Raw genomic sequence first — 20593 nt, 5'->3', positions numbered from 1 at the left:
TCGCAATACATTACATTTGTCTATGTTAAGGGTCAGTTGCCACTCCCTGCACCAAGTGCCTATCCGCTGCAGATCATCCTGCATTTCGCTACAATTTTCTAATGCTGCAACTTCTCTGTATACTACAGCATCATCCGCGAAAAGCCGCATGGAACTTCAGACACTATCTACTAGGTCATTTATATATATTGTGAAAAGCAATGGTCCCATAACACCCCCCTGTGGCACGCCAGACGGTACTTTAATATCTGTAGACGTCTCTCCGTTGATAACAACATGCTGTGTTCTGTTTGCTAAAAACTCTTCAATCCAGCCACACAGCTGGTCTGATATTCCGTAGGCTCTTTGTTTATCAGGCGACAGTGCGGAACTGTATCGAACGCCTTCCGGAAGTCAAGAAAAATAGCATCTACCTGGGAGCCTGTACCTAATATTTTCTGGGTCTCATGAACAAATAAAGCGAGTTGGGTTTCACACGATCGCTGTTTCCGGAATCCATGTTGATTCCTACATAGTAGATTCTGAGTTTCCAAAAACGACATGATACTCGAGCAAAGCACATGTTCTAAAATTCTCAACAGATCGACGTCAGAGATATAGGTCTATAGTTTTGCGCATCTGCTCGACGACCCTTCTTGAAGACTGGGACTACCTCTGCTCTTTTCCAATCATTTGGAACCTTCTGTTTCTCTAGAGACTTGCGGTACACGGCTGTTAGAAGGGGGGCAAGTTCTTTCGCGTACTCTGTGTAGAATCGAATTGGTATCCCGTCAGGTCCAGTGGACTTCCCTCTGAGTGATTCCAGTTGCTTTTCTATTCCTTGGACACTTATTTCGATGTCTGCCATTTTTTCGTTGGTGCGAGGATTTAGAGAAGGAACTGCAGTGCGGTCTTCCTCTGAAACAGCTTTGGAAAAAGGTGTTTAGTATTTCAGCTTTACGCTTGTCATCCTCTGTTTCAATGCCATCATCATCCCAGAGTGTCTGGACATGATGTTTCGAGCCACTTACTGATTTAACGGAAGACCAGAACTTCCTAGGATTTTCTGTCAAGTCGGTACCTAGTATTTTACTTTCGAATTCACTGAACGCTTCACGCATAGCCCTCCTTACGCTAACTTTGACATCGTTTAGCTTCTGTTTGTCTGAGAGGTTTTGGCTGCGTTTAAACTTGGAGTGAAACTCTTTGCTTTCGCAGTAGTTTCCTAACTTTGTTGTTGTACCACGGTGGGTTTTTCCCGTCCCTCACAGTTTTATTCGGCACGTACCTGTCTAAAACGCATTTTACGATTGCCTTGAACTTTTTCCATAAACACTCAACATTGTCAGTGTCGAAACAGAAATTTTCGTTTTGATCTGTTAGGTAGTCTGAAATCTGCCTTCTATTACTCTTGCTAAACAGATAAACCTTCCTCCCTTTTTTTATATTCCTATTAACTTCCATATTCAGGGATGCTGCAACGGCTTTATGATCACTGATTCCCTGTTCTGCACTTACAGAGTCGGAAAGTTCGGGTCTGTTTGTTATCAGTAGGTCCAAGATGTTACCGCCACGAGTCGGTTCTCTGTTTAATTGCTCGAGGTAATTTTCGGTTAGTGCACTCAGTATAATGTCACTCGATGCTCTGTCCCTACCACCCGTCCTAAACATCTGAGTGTCCCAGTCTATATCTGGTAAATTGAAATCTCCACCTAAGACCATAACATCCTGAGAAAATTTATGTGAAATGTATTCCAAATTTTCTCTCAGTTGTTCTGCCACTAATGCTGCTGAGTCGGGGGGTCGGTAAAAGGAGCCAATTATTAACCTAGCTCGGTTGTTGAGTTAACCTCCACCCATAATAATTCACAGGAACTATCCACTTCTACTTCACTACAGGATAAACTACTACTAACAGCGACGAACACTCCACCACCGGTTGCATGCAATCCATCCTTTCTAAACACCGTCTGTGATTTTGTAAAAATTTCGGCAGAATTTATCTCTGGCTTCAGCCAGCTTTCTGTACCTATAACGATTTCAGCTTCGGTGCTTTCTATCAGCGCTTGAAGTTCCGGTACTTTACCAACGCAGCTTCGACAGTTTACAATTACAATACCGATTGCTGCTGGGTCCCCACATGTCCCGACTTGGCCCCGCACCCGTTGAGGCTGTTGCCCTTTCTGCACTTGCCCGAGGCCATCTAACCTAAAAAACCGCCCAGCCCACGCCACACAACCCCTGCTACCCGTGTAGCCGCTTGTTGCGTGTAGTGGACTCCTGACCTATTCAGCGGAACCCGAAACCCCACCACCCTATGGCGCAAGTCGAGGAATCTGCAGCCCACACGGTCGCAGAACCGTCTCAGCCTCTGATTCAGACCCTCCACTCGGCTGTGTACCAAAGGTCCGCAGTCAGTCCTGTCGATGCTGCAGATGGTGAGCTCTGCTTTCATCCTGCTAGCGAGACTGGCAGTCTTCACCAAATCAGATAGCCGCCGGAAGCCAGAGTGGATTTCCTCCGATCCATAGCGACACACATCATTGGTGCCGACATGAGCGACCACCTGCAGATGGGTGCACCCTGTACCCTTAATGGCATCCGGAAGGACCCTTTCCACATCTGGAATGACTCCCCCCCCGTATGCACACGGAGTGCACTTTGGTTTTCTTCCCCTCCCTTGCTGCGATATCCCTAAGGGGCCCCATTACTCGCCTGACGTTGGAGCTCCCAACTACCAGTTAGCCCACCCTCTGCGACTGCCCGGATCTTGCAGACTGAGGGGCAACCTCTGGAACAGGACAAACAGCCATGTCAGGCCGAAGATCAGTATCAGCCTGATACAGAGCCTGAAACCGGTTCGTCAGACAAACTGGAGAGGCCTTCCGTTCAGCCCTCCGGAATGTCTTTCGCCCCATGCCACACCTTGAGACGACCTCCCACTCTACCACAGGTGAGGGATCAGCCTCAATGCGGGCAGTATCCCGGGCAACCACAGTCGTAGTCTGATCGGGGGATGCGTGGGACGAGCTGGCCGTCCCCGACAAACCCCCATCCGGACCCCCACAGTGATGCCCATTGGCAACAGCCTCAAGCTGTGTGACCGAAGCCAACACTGCCTGAGCTGGGAGCGAAGGGATGCCAACTCAGCCTGCATCCGAACACAGCAGTTGCAGTCCCTATCCATGCTAAAGACTGTTGTGCAAAGAAAGTCTGAACTAATCTACAGAGAGCGCAAACAAAACTACACAAAATTGAAACGGTTATTAAAATACAAGACTGCCTAGTAAGTGCAGTAATGCTGCCACTTGTGCACTGCTGACACACTGCTCAGCGGCGGAAGGAGACTACGCGATTTAACACTATTCGAGTACTAAAACGCGATGCTACAACTCTCAAATACTATAATACGCCCGAAATTTATGAATTAAACAATGCAAGTACCAAAAACACGCAAAGAAATTAAGAATTAAACTATGTAACAAATGAAAGAGCTAGGAGTATAGGACTTGCTGCTGCAACTGCTTATCCAACGGCGGCAGGGAGCACACTATTTGAGGTAAATACACGTCTCCACAAAAAGCAATAGTTGACAATGGAGTGCTGCATTTCGATGTAGCAAGTCAGCAATAAGCAATACAAAAATAGTTAATTTTTTAGTCTCAGGCCCGCCATGGAATACTAGAGACCTGATTAGTTGTGGGAAAGCACACAGAAGGGTGTCGGAGTTGCGGTACTTGGGTTATACTAGAAACCCTAAACGAACAGAGCCCAGACATGATGTGTAACTAGCTGAGAGCTCAGGATACAATTTTTATTTACCAGTAAATTTGGTTCTGATAGCCCAGTGTATACGTTTCTAATTTAAATTCGTCAACACTGAGTAGCCATCCTGTGATACAGCATTTATGTAAGGACTCCTACGTCTGGCCGCAGTATTGCATGGGTTTTTGAAATCTCTACCTTACGTCTAGTAACATTCAACCAAGTCTAGGGGTGGCGGTCGGCATATTAGTATTCAACAGAAATTTCTGGTAGGCTAGATTTTGACTAAAGGTTGCACGTTTTTACAGACTAATTTGGAGTCAAGCCATCGTCTTGCACTGTTCGCACTGAAACATCTATGAATGAGAATGATTGCAGCAAATCAACCGTAGGAATAGGTGTTTCCTGGATGGTTTTAACAAAATTGACTTGGGGGAAACTAAGTTGTTGTATCTAACACTTTCTAATGTTATCTTTTATTTATTATATCAGTAGCATTTCGTTATATTAAAGTCTTCTGGCTGTAGGATAATTATCTTGCTGGAACAGCAAAATTTAAGATATTTTTCTATTTCCCAACAGTCATCTTACTGGAGTCTGTCGCACAGAGACTGCTGGACACATACGCTGCTGAATACTACAGTCACTTTGTAACTGAGTCTTACGCAGATTACCTTATCTAACTAAGTTCCTGGTTCTTATTTGAAGGTGAAAAATTCTAGCATTTTTCTACATTCCTATTCTTTTTACTTGCGGAAAAATAACCGTGTATTACCTCTGACAATTTTTAGATATTCAAAACTTAAGGACAAGTAAAGGACTTGTAGGCAAGCTAGAGCCACAAGGATTCCACAATCGGGGAATAAAGTAGTTTCTAAACCAATGGGAACAGATTCTCTCGTCTAAAGCTTTATGTGATTAATAAATTTGCACATTGCTTGACGGTGTAGTGTCAATTGCTTTCTAGAACAACTCTGAATTTACAAAACAGCACTAAATTTAGTGTGTCAGTCTCACCACTTTAATTGGTTTCCGGTGGCAGGTTGCTACATTTATTGGGTTACTGTTCCGAACTGCCCATGCCATTTGCTGTGTGCTAGAAAGAAGGTGACTGACAAAGTAGGCTTTTGTCTTCACAGGCACTAGTTCAAACTACTCACTGCCTCTATTTTTTAAGATTGTAGCTCGAGAAAAATAATAAAGCAGCCATCACAAAACTATAGACTTCCCATTGGCTAGGAAGCTATCTAAGTAGGCTGTTTAGGTTTTTTACTGGTAACGCCACGTAGCGCTCTATGCAAATCACTGGCTGTGCTGTGTGCCGTCTGGCTGGCTTTCATTGTTGTTGGCTATTGTAGCGTTGGGCAGTTGGCTGCTAACAGCGCGTACCGTTGTGCAGTTGGAGGTGAGCTGCCAGTAGTGGTGGATGTGGGGGAAGAGATGGAGTTGTGAGAGCGGATGATCTGGACAGAGCCAGTAAATTTGTAAGACTGGATGTCATGAACTGATATATGACTTAATCAATATTAAGTTAAATTTTTTTCTCTATCAAAATCTTTTATTTGCTAACTATGCCTATCAGTAGTTAGTGCCTTCAGTAGTTTGAATCTTTTATTTAGCTGGCAGTAGTGGCACTCGCTGTATTGCAGTAGCTTGAGTAACGAAGATTTTTGTGAGGTAAGTGATTTGTGAAAGGTATAGGTTAATGTTAGTCAGGGCCATTCCTTGTAGGGATTATTGAAAGATTCCGTTGCGCTAAAAAGATTGTGTGTCAGTTTAAGCACAGTCATATACAATTTTTTCGAAGGTGACATCTCATAAGTCGACCCTCAGCCGAGGATACCTCACTGCAATCTTCCGATTTATTCTTTTATTTTCTGTAATTAGTGTAGCGTTTATTTACTGCTAGTGCGGAATTTTAGAGAGAAGCTCCTTTGTAGTTGCAGTCTTTAATTGTTGTACAGTAAAACAGTTGTGACATGCATGTTGATTTGCACCAATTATTTCGCAGCTGCGCTTGCAATTAACTAGATATTTTCAGTGCTACGGTAATGTGTTCTTATTCTTGCTCTTGAAATTTTGTTTTTCTGTGTTATCGTATGAAATATTGGGACAATAATGCCGTGTTAAGTTTTTGACACTCGGTTGCAAAGTTAATTGAGAAATTATACTGACAACGAGCGTTGCTTATCATCACCAATGTGTAATGAATTAACAGACATTCGTAGTAGTAACTTGGTAATTGTGCATAGGGAAATGGAGCGGGCGACAAATAATGGCGTAGACAGTAAAACAAGTAGTGAACAGGGAAGCATTATCGATCGATCGGCCAGCAACAGCTCGCCTCAGGAATGACAGTACACAATATTGCAAATACTCTCAAATGGGAGAAGACATTTTCTGCTTGTCAAAGTGTGACTGTTGCCGGTGAAAATGCACTGCCAAAAAACAGAATCAGATTCCAGACACTAATACATTATTGGAATTAATGGAACAAATGGAACAATATCAGAGACAAACACAGCAAAAGCTTCAAAAGTTAGACTCCATGAAACAAAATCTTTGGACGTTAGACACCACGCTTGAAGAAACACGTTAAGATTTAACTACTGAGTTATGTAACATTAAATCGAAATGTCAAAAAGTCTGTAATGACCTACAAACAAATTTGTGTGCATTTTCGACCTACTTTTTCCCGGCATGAAAATGCATTACAGAATCACGAAGCAGCCATAAAAGAACTGAAAACTATTGTTCATCAAAATCATGATATCTTGCAAGCTGTAATTGACTGAGTTGCATCTAACGATTCTGTTATGCAACTTGCAAAAACTCAGGAAAACTTAAAGGACACAGTAGATACGCTAAAAATTGGTTCAGAAAGACATATGGAGGAAATTAGTTCATTATCTGAGAAATTAGTTTAACTTTCGGATCAGATAAATAATTTATCTACGAAGGTGAATGATAATCTGAATGACACAAAACCGGTAGTCTTTAATGCTACAGAAGAGTGCGAACAAATCTGGAAATAAAAAAAAAAAATCAGAATCAAATTAATACGCAACACCAATGAGAAATCCGGGAAGTACAAGATCAGTTGACACAGGTAATACAAAAATTACATTTTTTAGAGGACACTCGCGCTCCAATACGGGAGGAGGGACATAGAAATACGGAACAGCCACAAAATGATAACTTCGGAAATTATGAAAGAAATTGGCAACGTGCAATGAATTTTGAGATGGAACCGCCGAAACGAAGTAACAGTGACCGATATGCGACTCGCCGACATGATGATTTTGACTATAAGCTGTTTATTACCACACGTAAATTCAAAACATTGAAGAATTCCGGCAACGACATTCATCTACTAGCGTGGCTTCACCAATTCTCTCATTGTTTTCCTCCCAACTGGTCATTAGAGCACAGATTACAATTTATGTTTTTTTTGTGGTTTTGGGGCGCACAACGTCAATGGTCATTACCGCGCTGACTACTCTAAGTATGCACCGCGAGGCACAAGTTGACAACTAAAAGGGAAAACACGATAAAAGAGACTGACAGGCATAGGATTAAAAAACATCATCAAATGTCCTGAGAGAGGTTTGTCAAATTGATAAAACTAAGAACACGAGCAGCTGCTCGTGGGTCATCCGCTAAAATGGCATCGAAAGTACTTGGTAGGTTAAGATCTAGGCGCAGTGTGTTGAAATCTGGACAGGACATTAAAATGTGTCGAACCGTCAGCAAGTGCCCACATGGGCAGAACGGCGCCGGCGCAGCCGTCAGCAGATGGCGATGGCTGAACCGGCAGTGTCCAATTCTTAACCGGGCCAAAACTACCTCCTCCCGCCGAGAAGGGCGTGTGGAGGACGTCCAAGCCACGGGAAAAGGTTTTATGGCCCGAAGCTTGTTGTCTGTAAGTGCAGCCCAATCGGCATGCCACAGCGATAAAATGCGCTGACAAATGACCCTGCTAAAATCGGACGAAGGGACACAACAAGAAGCTCTCCGAGGCTGGAGGACCGCAGCCTTGGCCGCGGCATCTGCAACTTCGTTCCCAGGGATACCGACATGGCCAGGAACCCACATAAAGCTAACCGGAGAACCGACGTCCACCAGCTGCTGAAGAGAGCGTTGGATCCGGTGTACAAAAGGGTGAACCGGGTACGGATCACTGAGGCTCTGGATGGCGCTCAGGGAGTCGGAGCAGATGACATAAGCAGAATGTCGGTGGCAGCAGATGTAAAGAACAGCCTGGTAGAGGGCAAAGAGCTCAGCTGTGAAGACCGAACAATGGCAATGGAGCCGGTATTTGAAACTTTGTGCCCCGACAATAAAGGAACACCCGACCCCGTCATTGGTCTTAGAGCCATCTGTATAAATGAAAGTCATGTTGATGAACTTCGAACGAAGTTCCAAAAAACGGGAATGGTAGACCGAACCGGGGGTAACCTCTTTTGGGAGCGAGCTGAGGTCAAGGTGAACACGGACCTGAGCCTGGAGCCATGGTGGCGTGTGGCTCTCGCCCACTCGAAAGGTTGCAGGGAGTGAAAACTTAAGGTGTTTAAGGAGGCGACGAAAGCGAACTCCAGGGGGTAGCAGGGCAGAGACATACAACCCGTATTGACGGTCGAGAGAGTCGTCAAAAAAGGAACGATAAGACGGATGGTCGGGAATTGACAGTAGCCGACAGGCATACCGACAAAGCAGAATATCGCGCCGGTAGGTGAGTGGCAATTCGCAAGCGTCAGCATGAAGACTCTACGGGACTAGTATAAAATGCTCCGATCGCAAGTCGTAAACCCCGATGTTGTATGGAGTTGAGGCGGCGTAAGATGGATGGCCGTGCAGAGGAGTATACGAAGCTCCCATAATCTAGCTTGGGGGCGGACGATCGACCGATATAGACGAAGTAGGACGGTTCGATCCGCTCCCCACGACATACCACTGAGAACACGGAGGACATTTAAAGAACGGGTACAACGGGCGGCCAAATATGACGCATGTGGAGACCAGCTAAGTTTCCTGTCAAATGTCTCCACGATTGGGACAACAACGGGACCGAGTCGTAAGGACGGTGGGAGAAACTCTTTGTAGCGCCAGAAGTTAATACAGACCGTCTTCTCGGCAGAAAAACGGAAGCCATTGGCGACACTCCAGGAGTAAAGACGGTCAAGAGAACGCTGAAGACAGCGTTCCAGGACACGTGTACACTGCGCGCTGCAATAGATGGTAAAATCGTCCACGAAAAGGGAGCCTGATACATCAGCTGGGAGGCAATCCATTATTGGATTGATCGCGATGGCGAAGAGAGCGACGCTCAAAACTGAGCCCTGTGGCACCCCATTCTCCCGGCGAAAGGTGTCTGACAGGACAGAACCCACACGTACCCTGAACTGTCGATCCATTAAAAAGGAACGAATAAAAAGAGGGAGGCGACCGCGAAGGCCCCATGTATGCATGGTGCGGAGAATGCCCGCCCTCCAACAGGTGTCGTAAGCCTTCTCCAAATCAAAGAACACAACCGCGGTCGGGCGCTTCCGCTAGAAGTTATTCATAATGAAGGTCGACAAGGTAACCAGATGGTCAACAGCAGAGCGGCGCCTACGAAATCCACATTGTACATTGGTAAGTAGGCGTCGAGACTCGAGCAGCCAAACCAATCGAGAGTTAACCATTCGCTCCATCACTTTACAGACACAGCTCGTAAGCGAGATAGGTCGATAACTGGAAGGCAAGTGCTTGTCCTTCCCCGGCTTAGGAATCGGGACAACAGTAGACTCGCGCCAGCATGCGGGAACATGTCCCTCAATCCAGATGCGAGTGTATGTACGAAGAAGAAAACCTTTACCCGCAGGACAAAGGTTCTTCAGCATCTGAGTATGAATAGAATCAGGCCCTGGAGCGGAGGACCGTGATCGGCCAAGTGCGTTTTCGAGTTCCCGCATGGTGAATGGGGCATTATAACTTTCACAATTCGAGGAGCGGAAGTTAGGTGGCCTAGCCTCCTCTGCCTGTTTGCGGGGGAGGAAGGCAGGGTGGAAATAAGCAGAGCTCGAAACCTCTGCGAAAAAGCGGCCGAGGGCATTGGAGGCAGCCTCAGGGGCCACAAGGACGTCATTCGCGACCTTCAAGCCAGAAACTGGTGAGTGGATCTTAGTGCCAGATAGCCGGCGCAGGCTACCCCAGACAACAGAAGGAGTAAAACTGTTGAAGGTGCTTGTGAAAGCAGCCCAGCTGGCTTTCTTGCTTTCTTTGATAATACGACGACACTGAGCACGTAATCGTTTATAACTGATACAATTCGCCACTGTAGGGTGGCGTTTAAATGTGCGTAAAGCACGTCGACAAGCACGTAAAGCGTCTCTACATGCTGCGGTCCACTAGGGGACCGGTACGCGACGGAGAAGAAGTAGGGTGAGGGATGGAATACTCAGCAGCAGCGAGAATGACTTCCGTGAGGTGTGCGACCTGACGATCGCAGGTTGTGAAGGTTTGATCCTGAAAGGTCGCCCTGGAAGAGAAGAGCCCCCAGTCTGCCTTTGAGATGGTCCAACTAGAGGAGCACGGAGAGGGGGTATGCTGCAGGAGATGGATAACACACGGGAAGTGGTCGCTCGAATATGTATCAGAAAGTGCATACCACTCAAACCGGCGTGCAAGTTCGGGAGTACATATAGAGAGGTTTAAATGTGAATAGGTGTGAGATGTGTCCGGAAGAAAAGTAGGGGGCGCCAGTATTGAGGCAGACAAGATTGAGCTGGTTGGAAAGGTCTGCTAACAGGGAGCCCCTCGGGCAGGATGCTGGAGAGCCCCAAAGGGGATGGTGAGCATTGAAGTCTCCAGTTAACAAAAATGGTGCAGGTAGCTGAGCAATAAGTTGCATCATGCCTGCCCTGGTAACGGCAGATGACGATGGAGTGTAAACGGTACAAAAGGAAAACGTAAAAGTGGGGAGAGTAATGCGGATGGCAACTGCCTGCAGGCCGGTGTGCAACGTGATGGGATCGTAGTAAATATCATCCCGGACCAGCAACATAACCCCTCCATGAGCTGGGATACCTACCACAGGGGGTAGGTCAAAACGCACAGAGGTGTAGTGTGCCAAGGCAATTTGATCGCATGGGCGTAGCTTCGTTTCCTGGAGGGCTACGACGAGCGGACGGTGCAAGCGGAGCAGCAACATCAAGTCCTCTCGGTTGGAGCGAATGCTGCGAATATTCCAGTGATCAAGTGCCATCCTAAGAAAAGGAAGATGAAAGAAGGGGTCACCTCGAAGGCCACTGAGGGCCTGGCTTCGAGCGAGCACTGCCGCCGCTATCAGTAGGCGGACAGTCATCGTCCATAGGGTCTATAGGTTCATCGGCCATCTCGGGAGGATGGCTGGGAGGGGGAGCTTCCTCCGCCGGTGAACGGCCAGATGTACGGCTACCAGCGGTGCGGCCAGGCAAAACGGATGACGGCCTGGGGCGGCAACCGCTGGGTGGCGCAGGAGAAGAAATGCGCCGTGGCGGAGAAGGAGAACTGTGCTTTCTATGAGCCTTTTTGGAAGGACGTTTGGTGGAAGTACCGGTCGAAGGCTGGGAGGTCGAGGTACGTAGGAAGTCTGCACGGGATGGTTCCTTCTTGAAGGCCCGTGAATCTGACTTCGGGGTCTTCGTCTTAGCAGAAGCTGATGAAGGGGCTGGTGTCTGTGGGGTGATGGGAGGAAGAGGAGACGTCGACCGCGCGATCTTAGCACTGGCCGAACGGACGACCGTGGTGCTGAAGGTCAGATCGCATGTCTGGGTTGCTACCTCCCTGGTAGTCCGAGGAGAGGCGAGGACAGTACTGTATCTCCCCGCTGGGAGCAGCGCGTGCTTCCTACTAGCCAATAGCTTGCGAGCAGCCGAGGTGGACACTTTCTCTTTGACCCGAATTTCTTGGATACAGCGTTCTTCCTTGTAGACAGGACAGTCGCGGGAGGATGCGGCATGGTCACCCTGACAGTTCAGTTCACACAACGAGGAGACGGAGGTGGACAGTCACCCTCATGGGCATCCCTGCCACAAGTGACACATTTAGCCGCATTGGAACAAGACTGTCGAGTGTGATTGAAACGCTGACACTGGTAGCAGCGCGTAGGTGTCGGGACATAGGGGCGAACAGAAATAACCTCGTAGCCCGCCTTGATGCACGATGGCAGCTTAACACTATCGAAGGTCAAGAAAAGTGTCTGGGTCGGTACAAGGTCATTGTTGACCTTTTTCATGACCCTATGGACAGCCGTCACGCCCTGCTCAGCGAGGAAAGATTGAATCTCCTCGTCAGTCAATCCGTCGAGGGAGCTGGTATAGACTACACCACGAGACGAATTCAAAGTTCGGTGGGCCTCCACCCGGACAGGGAACGTGTACAGGAGTGTGGCCCGAAGCAGTTCTTGTGCCTGAAAGGCACTCTCAGTTTCTAGTAATAAGGTACCGTTACGCAACCTGGTACAAGATTTGACAGATCCGGCTATGGCATCTACGCCCTTCTGGATAATGGAAGGGTTGACAGAGGAAAAATCCTTTCCGTCCTCAGATCGAGAAACGACGAGGAACTGTGGAGCAGGCTGTAGTACTTTTGTCACTGGTGGCTGGTCACGTTTCCGTTTTTGGGCAGAAGTCGAGAGAGAGATGGAGTAGAATCCATTGCAGAGGAATCCCCCACGATTGCCAGCGTCTCTGATGGCCCGCTCCTTCCTTGTGGGGACCCTCTCAGAGGGTACTCCCGCCTTAGGTGAATGTTTACACCTCAGGTCACACCTCCCGAGAAACAGACGGAGGGACCAATCGGCATGGTCAGAAGGTATCAGCTCAGGCAATCACCCCTCCCCGGGCCTGGCCTTTACCAGGGGGTACGCGCGTGCCTTACATGTCTACCCAGGGCGGGGAATTACGCGTTACCCCGTCACCGGCTACGCGTGCGAACGCATGGGTCGGCCTTCAGGCACGCACAGGGAGGAAGGAAGAAGAGGAAAAAGAAGAGAGAGAGGGAGAAAGAGGACAGACTGTCTCAAACGCCGAGGCGGAGACCAGAGAAGGCAAGAGGAGAAGAAGGCAATGAGAAGGCAAGGAGAAGTCAAGGGAAAAAGGAAGGAAGACAGTGAGGTGGAGAAGAGCAAAGAAAGGAACCAACAAAAGGAAGGAAGAAACGAGAAGTGAAAAACCAAAAAGACCACAATTATAGGTCGTGGAACCGTCCGTCTCCGGACGCAGGCGCTAACTACCTCCGTGATAGGAATGGACTCCTTTTAGTCGCCTCTTACGACAGGCAGGAGTACCTCGGGCCTATTCTAATCCCTGGACCCGCAGGGGGGGGGGGGGGGGGGGGTAGAATTTATGTATGGATATTTAGAGAATGAACCATCTGTAAGAATGCAATCAGTCATTCACGATTGCCACAGTGAAGGAGGATTTTATCATGCCTTCCTCTCGGCATATTGGTCTCAAGCTACACAAGACCAAGTAAAACATAGCATCAAAATGATGAAATATTTCGAACAATCTGAATTTTCCAGTCTTGTGAAATATTTTAAAGACATGTTGCACAAGAATCAGTACCTGTCAAACCCATACAGCCCCCTCAGAACTCGTCCGCATTTGCCTTATCAAATTACCTGAACATTTACGACATATTTTGGCAGGACGTTGCAAAGACGACATTGAAGCATTTCAGGGACACTTACAAAAATTAGAAATTGACACTGACAATCACGGAACGCGAAAATAGGAACAGAACAATTACAGGTCACATCCGTCACAATTCCACGATGAAAGAAATAATAACTGGACACAACAAGGCTATTCTGACAACACAAATCGTGACCAAAACAGACACCAACCATATGACAACCGTTGGCAGAGTGGTAATAATTACAGGGAAAGATTACCTCTCTGCAGTAGTGACTATCACAGAGACAGATAAACAGACAATGTGGGAACCAAAATAATTATTATCAAGGGAGACAGAACAACTTTTGACTCAACGGTCCAGCGTTCAGTTACGATTCAGGTGATAATCACCACGTGGCCGGCAAGAAAAACTACAGAATGTACCGACATGATGACAGACGATATGATCGTAACGACAGACCTGAACTGCATCTGAACTGGCGGGATTCAAACAGGACAGGGCAGGGCCCTCTCGACAAGGTGAATTTGTCGACGTTAGCTCTCCAAATCCCAATAATGAAGCGAGCCAACAAAGACCCAATAGGCAATGAGTCCTACCGCTGGTAGCCACAAAACGTACTTCTGAAACTGACGACGCAGCCGCCGTAGCTAGTAATTACGTAAAAATTGAAGACCTTAGGGACATTTTACTCCAAGAACATGACGTACAACATAACATTGCATATTGTTTGATTTAAATTACAGTAAATGACGTAAAATTTACGGCAGTACTTGAGTCTGGCAGTCCCATTTCAGTAATTAGTGAAACAGCCTTTAGCAAATGCAACAAAGGCACGATTGCCCCACACTTCCGTCACGTAAGATTAAATTACAAGGTGCAATCTTTGGAAAAAGTGTAGACGTACGCCAACAAACCAAATTAGAATTCTTCTGTGAAAGCCACAGCTTCTCTATGAACTTTCTTATTGTTACATTATGGTCGACGGAAATTATATTAGGAGTAGACTTTTTGAATGAATACAAAGCAATCTTAAACTTTCACAATGCTGAAATACATTTACAGAAAGAAGGTAAGTCAATAGCTTTGAAATTTGAAGATTGGCTCTCAAACCATGACGAAGAAATTAATAAGCTTTACCATCTGTTAGACATTATTTCGTAATTTTGTACGGAACTTGACACTAACAATCATTCTGCAAGTACTGACAGGGATGATACCGACGGCGCATTTGATACTAATGAGTTAATTCAGAATAAACTTCAAACAATTGAGAATTGTAACGACACTGTTAGGCAAGACCTTTGAGATTTTACAAGCACATTCCACAGCTTTTACTCACAAAACTGTAACAATCGAGGGATTTCAATATAAATTTCGTGTTCGAGAGCATACTAAATTTTGTGTTAGACCACACGTAATTCCAACACATTATAGGGACCATGTTAGAACAGAAATACAATCTATGCTTGACGAGGGCATTATTGAGCCTGCAGTAAGCTCATAGAACAATCCACTACATGTTGTTTAGAAGAAAAATGGATCGATCAAGCTTGTCTTAGATTCGAGACGAATCAATACTATCATCATTCCTGAAACATACAGGCCGCAAACGTTGGAAGAACTTCAAAATTTTAGTGGTGTAGAAGTGTTGTCTTCTATTGATCTCAGATCCAGCTTTTATCAGATCGAACTTCATCCAGAACATACTCAGCTTTCCTTTGTTTCGGTGCTTGTTATCAGTTTCGGAAACTTCCTTTTGGTTTGAACATTTCTTCGGCAGAATTCATTCGCGGACTAAATTCCATATTACCTGAGTTCTGAAAACGTCGCATCACCTTATATGTGGAAGATATTCTGATAGATGCCTCATGGGAACAACATAATCGCATCCTCAACAGTGTGTTATATATTTTTGCAGAATCTGGAATTACAGTTAACTTGGGAAAGTGAATTCGGTAAGACAAAGGTGAAGTTGTTGGGATATTTCTTCTGAAGGCATTCAGCCGGATTCTGAAAAGTTAGAAGCAATCAGAGCCATTCCAGTTCCATCCACAAAAAATCAAGTCTGCAGTTTCCTAGGTCTCAAATCTTCACCATCGTTATCTGACTATGCAAATTCTAGTTACACCAAAACTTTGTCCTCTCACTGGAAAAAAATACTATTCGGAACTGGAACGAACAAGCACAGTTTGAATTCAATTATTTGAAAGAAGCGTTACTTCACGCGCCAATACTAGCTCATCCAGATCTGTCACAAGATTTCTGCCTTAGCACGGATTTTTCTAAAGTCGGTCTTAGTGCCCATTTATTTCAAGAAGCCGCAGAAAATGACACTGTTCACAAGACCATTGCTTTGGCTAGCCGACTGCTAACAAAATCTGAAAAAATTATTCCGTTACTGAATTAGAAGCTTTAGCTATCGTTTGGGCATTTAACAAATTGTTTCTTTCTTTCTGGTAAGCACGTAAAAGTACACAGTGATCATCTTGCATTACAAATTCTTATGTCTGCAAAATTGAATCATGACAGGTTAAAACGTTGGGCATTGTTTCTGCAAGAATTCCACTTCACAATAGTCTACATTCCCGGCAAGGAGAACGTTGGTGCGGACGCACTGTGACGCGCACCGGCTGGGCTTGAGGAAAGTAACACAGAAGGCAACCTCGAGAAAAATTTCAGTATTTTTTTGCATTCAGAAAGTCGCCTTTGAAAACTTCATCTCCACATCTTTAAAGGACATTGCTCATGAACAAGATAAAGATCCGATTTGGAACAGATTCGGCAGTATTATCTGGTTAGAAACAACATACTGTGCAAACGCTGCACTGTTGATGACAAGCAATGGGTACTTTGCATTCCAGACGATTTCGTTTATAAGCTCATTTGGTATATTCATTTCAGCTACGCACATTTTGGTCCACGAAAACGTTATATTCTTCGGACGACTTGTTATTTTCACAATATGGAAAAGAATTTGAAGACCTTTATATTTGTAAACTTTGTCAAAAGGCGAATCATCTATCTCACATCGTCCTCCGTTGTTTCCTATCATTCCTTCGAAATTAGAAGAATTTGCTGCTGTTCATTTCTTGGGACCCCTTGTCAGAACATCGAATGGATTTTCGTACGTCCTAGTCGCTGTTTAACTAACTTCAAAATTTGTTTTTTTCACTCCGTTACGTAAGGCCACTGGACGGTCTGTATCCAACGCCTTTGTTAAAAATTTCTTACGTTAAGTTGGCCACGTTCGTAAAGTCATTTCAGATAACGGACCGCAATTAAAATGTGCGGTTTCGACACGCATGCTTCGGAATAAAAAAATCAAACCTGTTTTTATTTTATTGTACTCGTCACATTGTAACCCGTCTGAACGGGTTTGCAGACTTCATTGTCACAGAAATCATCAGCATTGGGACAGATATTTACATTTATTTCAAAATGTGCTGAATGAAATGCGTCATGACTACTGCTTTACCACCTACTCTTGTACTGAAGATCGAAGAACCACCAAACAGAAGCAGAGAGCTTGTACCTCTCCCGAATACACGTAAACTTCAACACAAAGACCTAATTTATTTGGCTATTAAACATATAGAATCTGCAGCAGACAAAAGGAGAAAACTACACGGTAAAGCAAATGCAAAGAAATTATATATTGATCAGAAAGTTCTCATTAAAGCTCATTCATTGTCACATAAGAAGAAACACTTGAGTCACAAATTCTTTCTGGTTTACAATGGACCTTACAGAATCCGACGTATACCACATGATAGAGTTGAAGTTGAAACTCTGCGTACTAGGAAGAGAAATGGTTTACACCACATTTCACACGTAAAACCGTTTATTGAAAGATAATCGGCTTTTTAACTATCTTTGCCATAAAACTTTTCACTTCACATTTCTAGTATGCTTTGTCAGACTTAGAAACTTACCATGCAACAATGTTTGAAGGTAAATATCCAGTCAAGGACCAAGAGAACTTAAACAGTTGAAGTCCCACCGTGATTTGCGAATTGCATTGTTGTAGTGAACAGACGACACAGTGTTATTTGTACATTCTTGCTTGTTAGTTGCACGATTACGTAACGAGAATTAGGCTTACATACTTAGAACATATACTGCCACTGAGATTTTAATGCAACATTTTTGTTTACTTGAAAAGAATCTTTATTTGAAGTAGATGCGGTGAGATTAAAGATGACTTAGCATTTGGTTTGTTTGATAGCTACACGATTATATCACGACGCTACTAATATGTGACAATTTACATTGTTGCTTTTGCGGTGTGTGTTTTGTATCTGCACAGTTTTTCTGTATTATTCCTGAAAGTAAAACATTTTAGTAGTAACTTGTGGTATAGCTACAATGAGACTGCCTTTTCTGTAGCACAACAATACGTTACATTATAGTACTTTCTTGATCACGATAAGGTATGTAGTAAGTACAATATCCATACGCAAAGCATTTCACTTTCGTTTATGATGAGGTAAGTACAATGATTTCAGCAGGACTTTGCTTACAGAGTACGATAACTAAGACACTTCTAGAGAATTATCTTACAGCAAGACGCACATTTAGCGCTACATGACACGCATTTGAGAGATTAATTTTGTGCTTAAGCCATTCATTTTTCTAGATTTTTGAATTACAAAGAAAGTTTTCCGTGATAAATTTCACTCCATTGCTGTAATCTGTAACACCTGAGGGTATAATTACATTAATCCTCAGGGGGTACACGCCTACGTTGTGTACTATGAGTCTGGCAAGCAAAAGGAGCCCTAGCTAATATGATATTTGCTTTTACAACTTTACACATCGGTACCATATTTCTCTAACTCAAATTAAACAGCTATCTATTTAACAGATAAACATTTTTTTACCACTTCTGATGTTTACACAATTACATAGTTGGATAACTTCACACTTATGAAATTGTATTTTGTCTACTTTGTGAACTGTTCAGATATCTTCTTCGAACCATTGTGATACTATGAGGGCTTTGAATGATGTGTTTGGTATGGTATCATACTATTTAAAGTACGTTTGAGGTAGATGACACCACTGAAATGAGCAGAGAATTCTTTTAGGTTTTGAAATTATTGCAGAAAGCTACGACATTTGAGATTTGGCTGAGTTTATGATATTATGATTGTGTATTATGCTGTTGAGTTGTGTTTATGATCAATAAGCTGAGAATCCTACTTTAAGAGTTATGAAATGAGTGTAAATGCGTGAATGTATCAATGCAAGCGAAAATTTTTTGCACACTTATATTCATAGGATTTTGTTTCTACATCTTTGCAACGCAAATTCTGGACCTGTGAAATTTTTATGTGGGACAGTCACTGTAGTGCAAACTTTTGTCGTAAATATTTCGGTAAGAAAGTTAAGTGACCACTTTCACGTAATGTGTCGTGGGCACCCAGCTGCACGACAGTCTTCCAGAAAAAAAGGCCATTAGTGTGTGCCTTTCAGAGGCACAGGTGGAGAAAAGAGGACTGTTAATGTTTGGACGTGTGTTAATAATTCAGCAAGTGACTGATTAAAAGCATTGCTGGTTCTAAGGAGAATTAGAAAAAACTGAGTGCACAAGTGGTGGTTTATGGACTTGCTGTATTGTCCACAAGATTCCTCGATGGTGATTGTGCACCTGCACAGTCGCAACGTATGCCTGCTAGCTATCTCTACCAGGAATACAGTGGGTCTGCTCTGACGACCTACCTACCAGTACTCAGGACTTCATTCTTTGGTGGGTTTGCTCTGTTGTGGACCATTACCTGTCTGCATGTCAAGAGTCAGCACTGTCTTTCCGTTGGAAGTACAACACTACTTCAAGGCTGCATGGAAATTTACTCCTGTGTGCATTTTCTTTTACTGCTCAGACTGAGAAAAACACTGCAATTTTACTGTGATGAACGATCAGGACTGTCTTTATGGACTGTGAGAAAATTTTAGCTTTTGACCAACATTGTATCGATAAGTGTGCATTTGATTTCTTTGTTATTGTAATTATGAAAAAAATTTTCAAATCTGTATTGGTCACCGCCCAAAAGAATTTGTATCATTTTTTGTGGGGAGCATGGGGGCTATGTAAGTAGGCCGTTTAGGTTCTGATGTTGGTAACGCCACGTAGCGCTCTGTACGCAAATCACTGGCTATGCTGTGTGCAGTCTGTCTGGTTTGCATTGTTGTTGGCTATTGTAGCGTTGGGCAGTTGGCTGTTAACAGCGTGTAGCGTTGCGCAGTTTGAGATGAGCCGCCAGCAGTGGTGGATGTGGGGGGAGAGATGGAGTTGTGAGAGCAGATCTGGACAGAGACAGGAAATTTGTAAGACTGGATGTCATGAACTGATAACTTTTGATCAATATTAAGTTAAATACATTTTTTTTCTTCTATCAAAATCTTTCATTTGCTAACTATGCCGATCTGTAGTTAGTGCCTTCAGTAGTTTGAATCTTATTTAGCTGGCAGTGGTGGCGCTCGCTGTATTGTAGTAGCTTGAGTAACTAAGATTTTTGTGAGGTAAGTGATTTGTGAAAGGTATAGGTTAATGTTAGTCAGGGCCATTGTTTTGTAGGGATTATTGAAAGTCCGACTCCGTTGCGCTAAAAAGATTGTGTGTCAGTTTAAGCACAGTCTTTTACAATTATACTAAGGGGACGTTTCAGCTATCCTAACCGCAATTGTGGCACTTTACAGGAAATACAGGGAAATGAATCTCAGTGTACCTAATCAGTGCAGCCCCAGAATACAAGTTAGTCCTCCGCTTGATACTGGAATAATCGAGTATTGTCACCGCAGTTATTCGATAGCTACAGAAGGAATTTAAGAACTTAGTAGTGCATGTAGTTTCGCCATACGGCTAGCGGAAAAGGTGCTGTGAAGTTCATTGCACGAGCAATTTTTTTTACTTTCTACACGGTAATGGGAAACTTTCTCAATAGCTACACAAAACTGATATGTTGCTAACTACGAATTAACCACTCTCCACACTACATGGTAATGAGCCACGACGATTACAAACCGTGGAAACAGCCGACGGTAAGAACGTGGAAGAACGTAATTAAATCCACAGTGGCATGTGCGATGTTTTGAAGCACTTTAACTCGTAAAAACTGTGTGCAGAACCGGGCTACAGTTCTGTTCCGAAACTGTTCTGATGTGCCCACACGAACTAATTGGTCGC

The 20593-nt window shown here is 44.4% G+C and overlaps 1 protein-coding gene across 1 annotated transcript in view; it reads right to left on the bottom strand.

The window, feature by feature from the left end:
• The window catches only part of LOC126188308 (synaptic vesicle membrane protein VAT-1 homolog), a 33769-nt gene that overhangs the window by 8556 nt on the left and 4620 nt on the right, over positions 1 to 20593 (bottom strand). The window lies entirely within an intron of this gene.

This window comes from Schistocerca cancellata, chromosome 5 (genome assembly GCF_023864275.1).
Source record: "Schistocerca cancellata isolate TAMUIC-IGC-003103 chromosome 5, iqSchCanc2.1, whole genome shotgun sequence".
NCBI lineage: Eukaryota > Metazoa > Arthropoda > Insecta > Orthoptera > Acrididae > Schistocerca > Schistocerca cancellata.
This window is presented reverse-complemented; position numbering and strand designations above follow the sequence as displayed.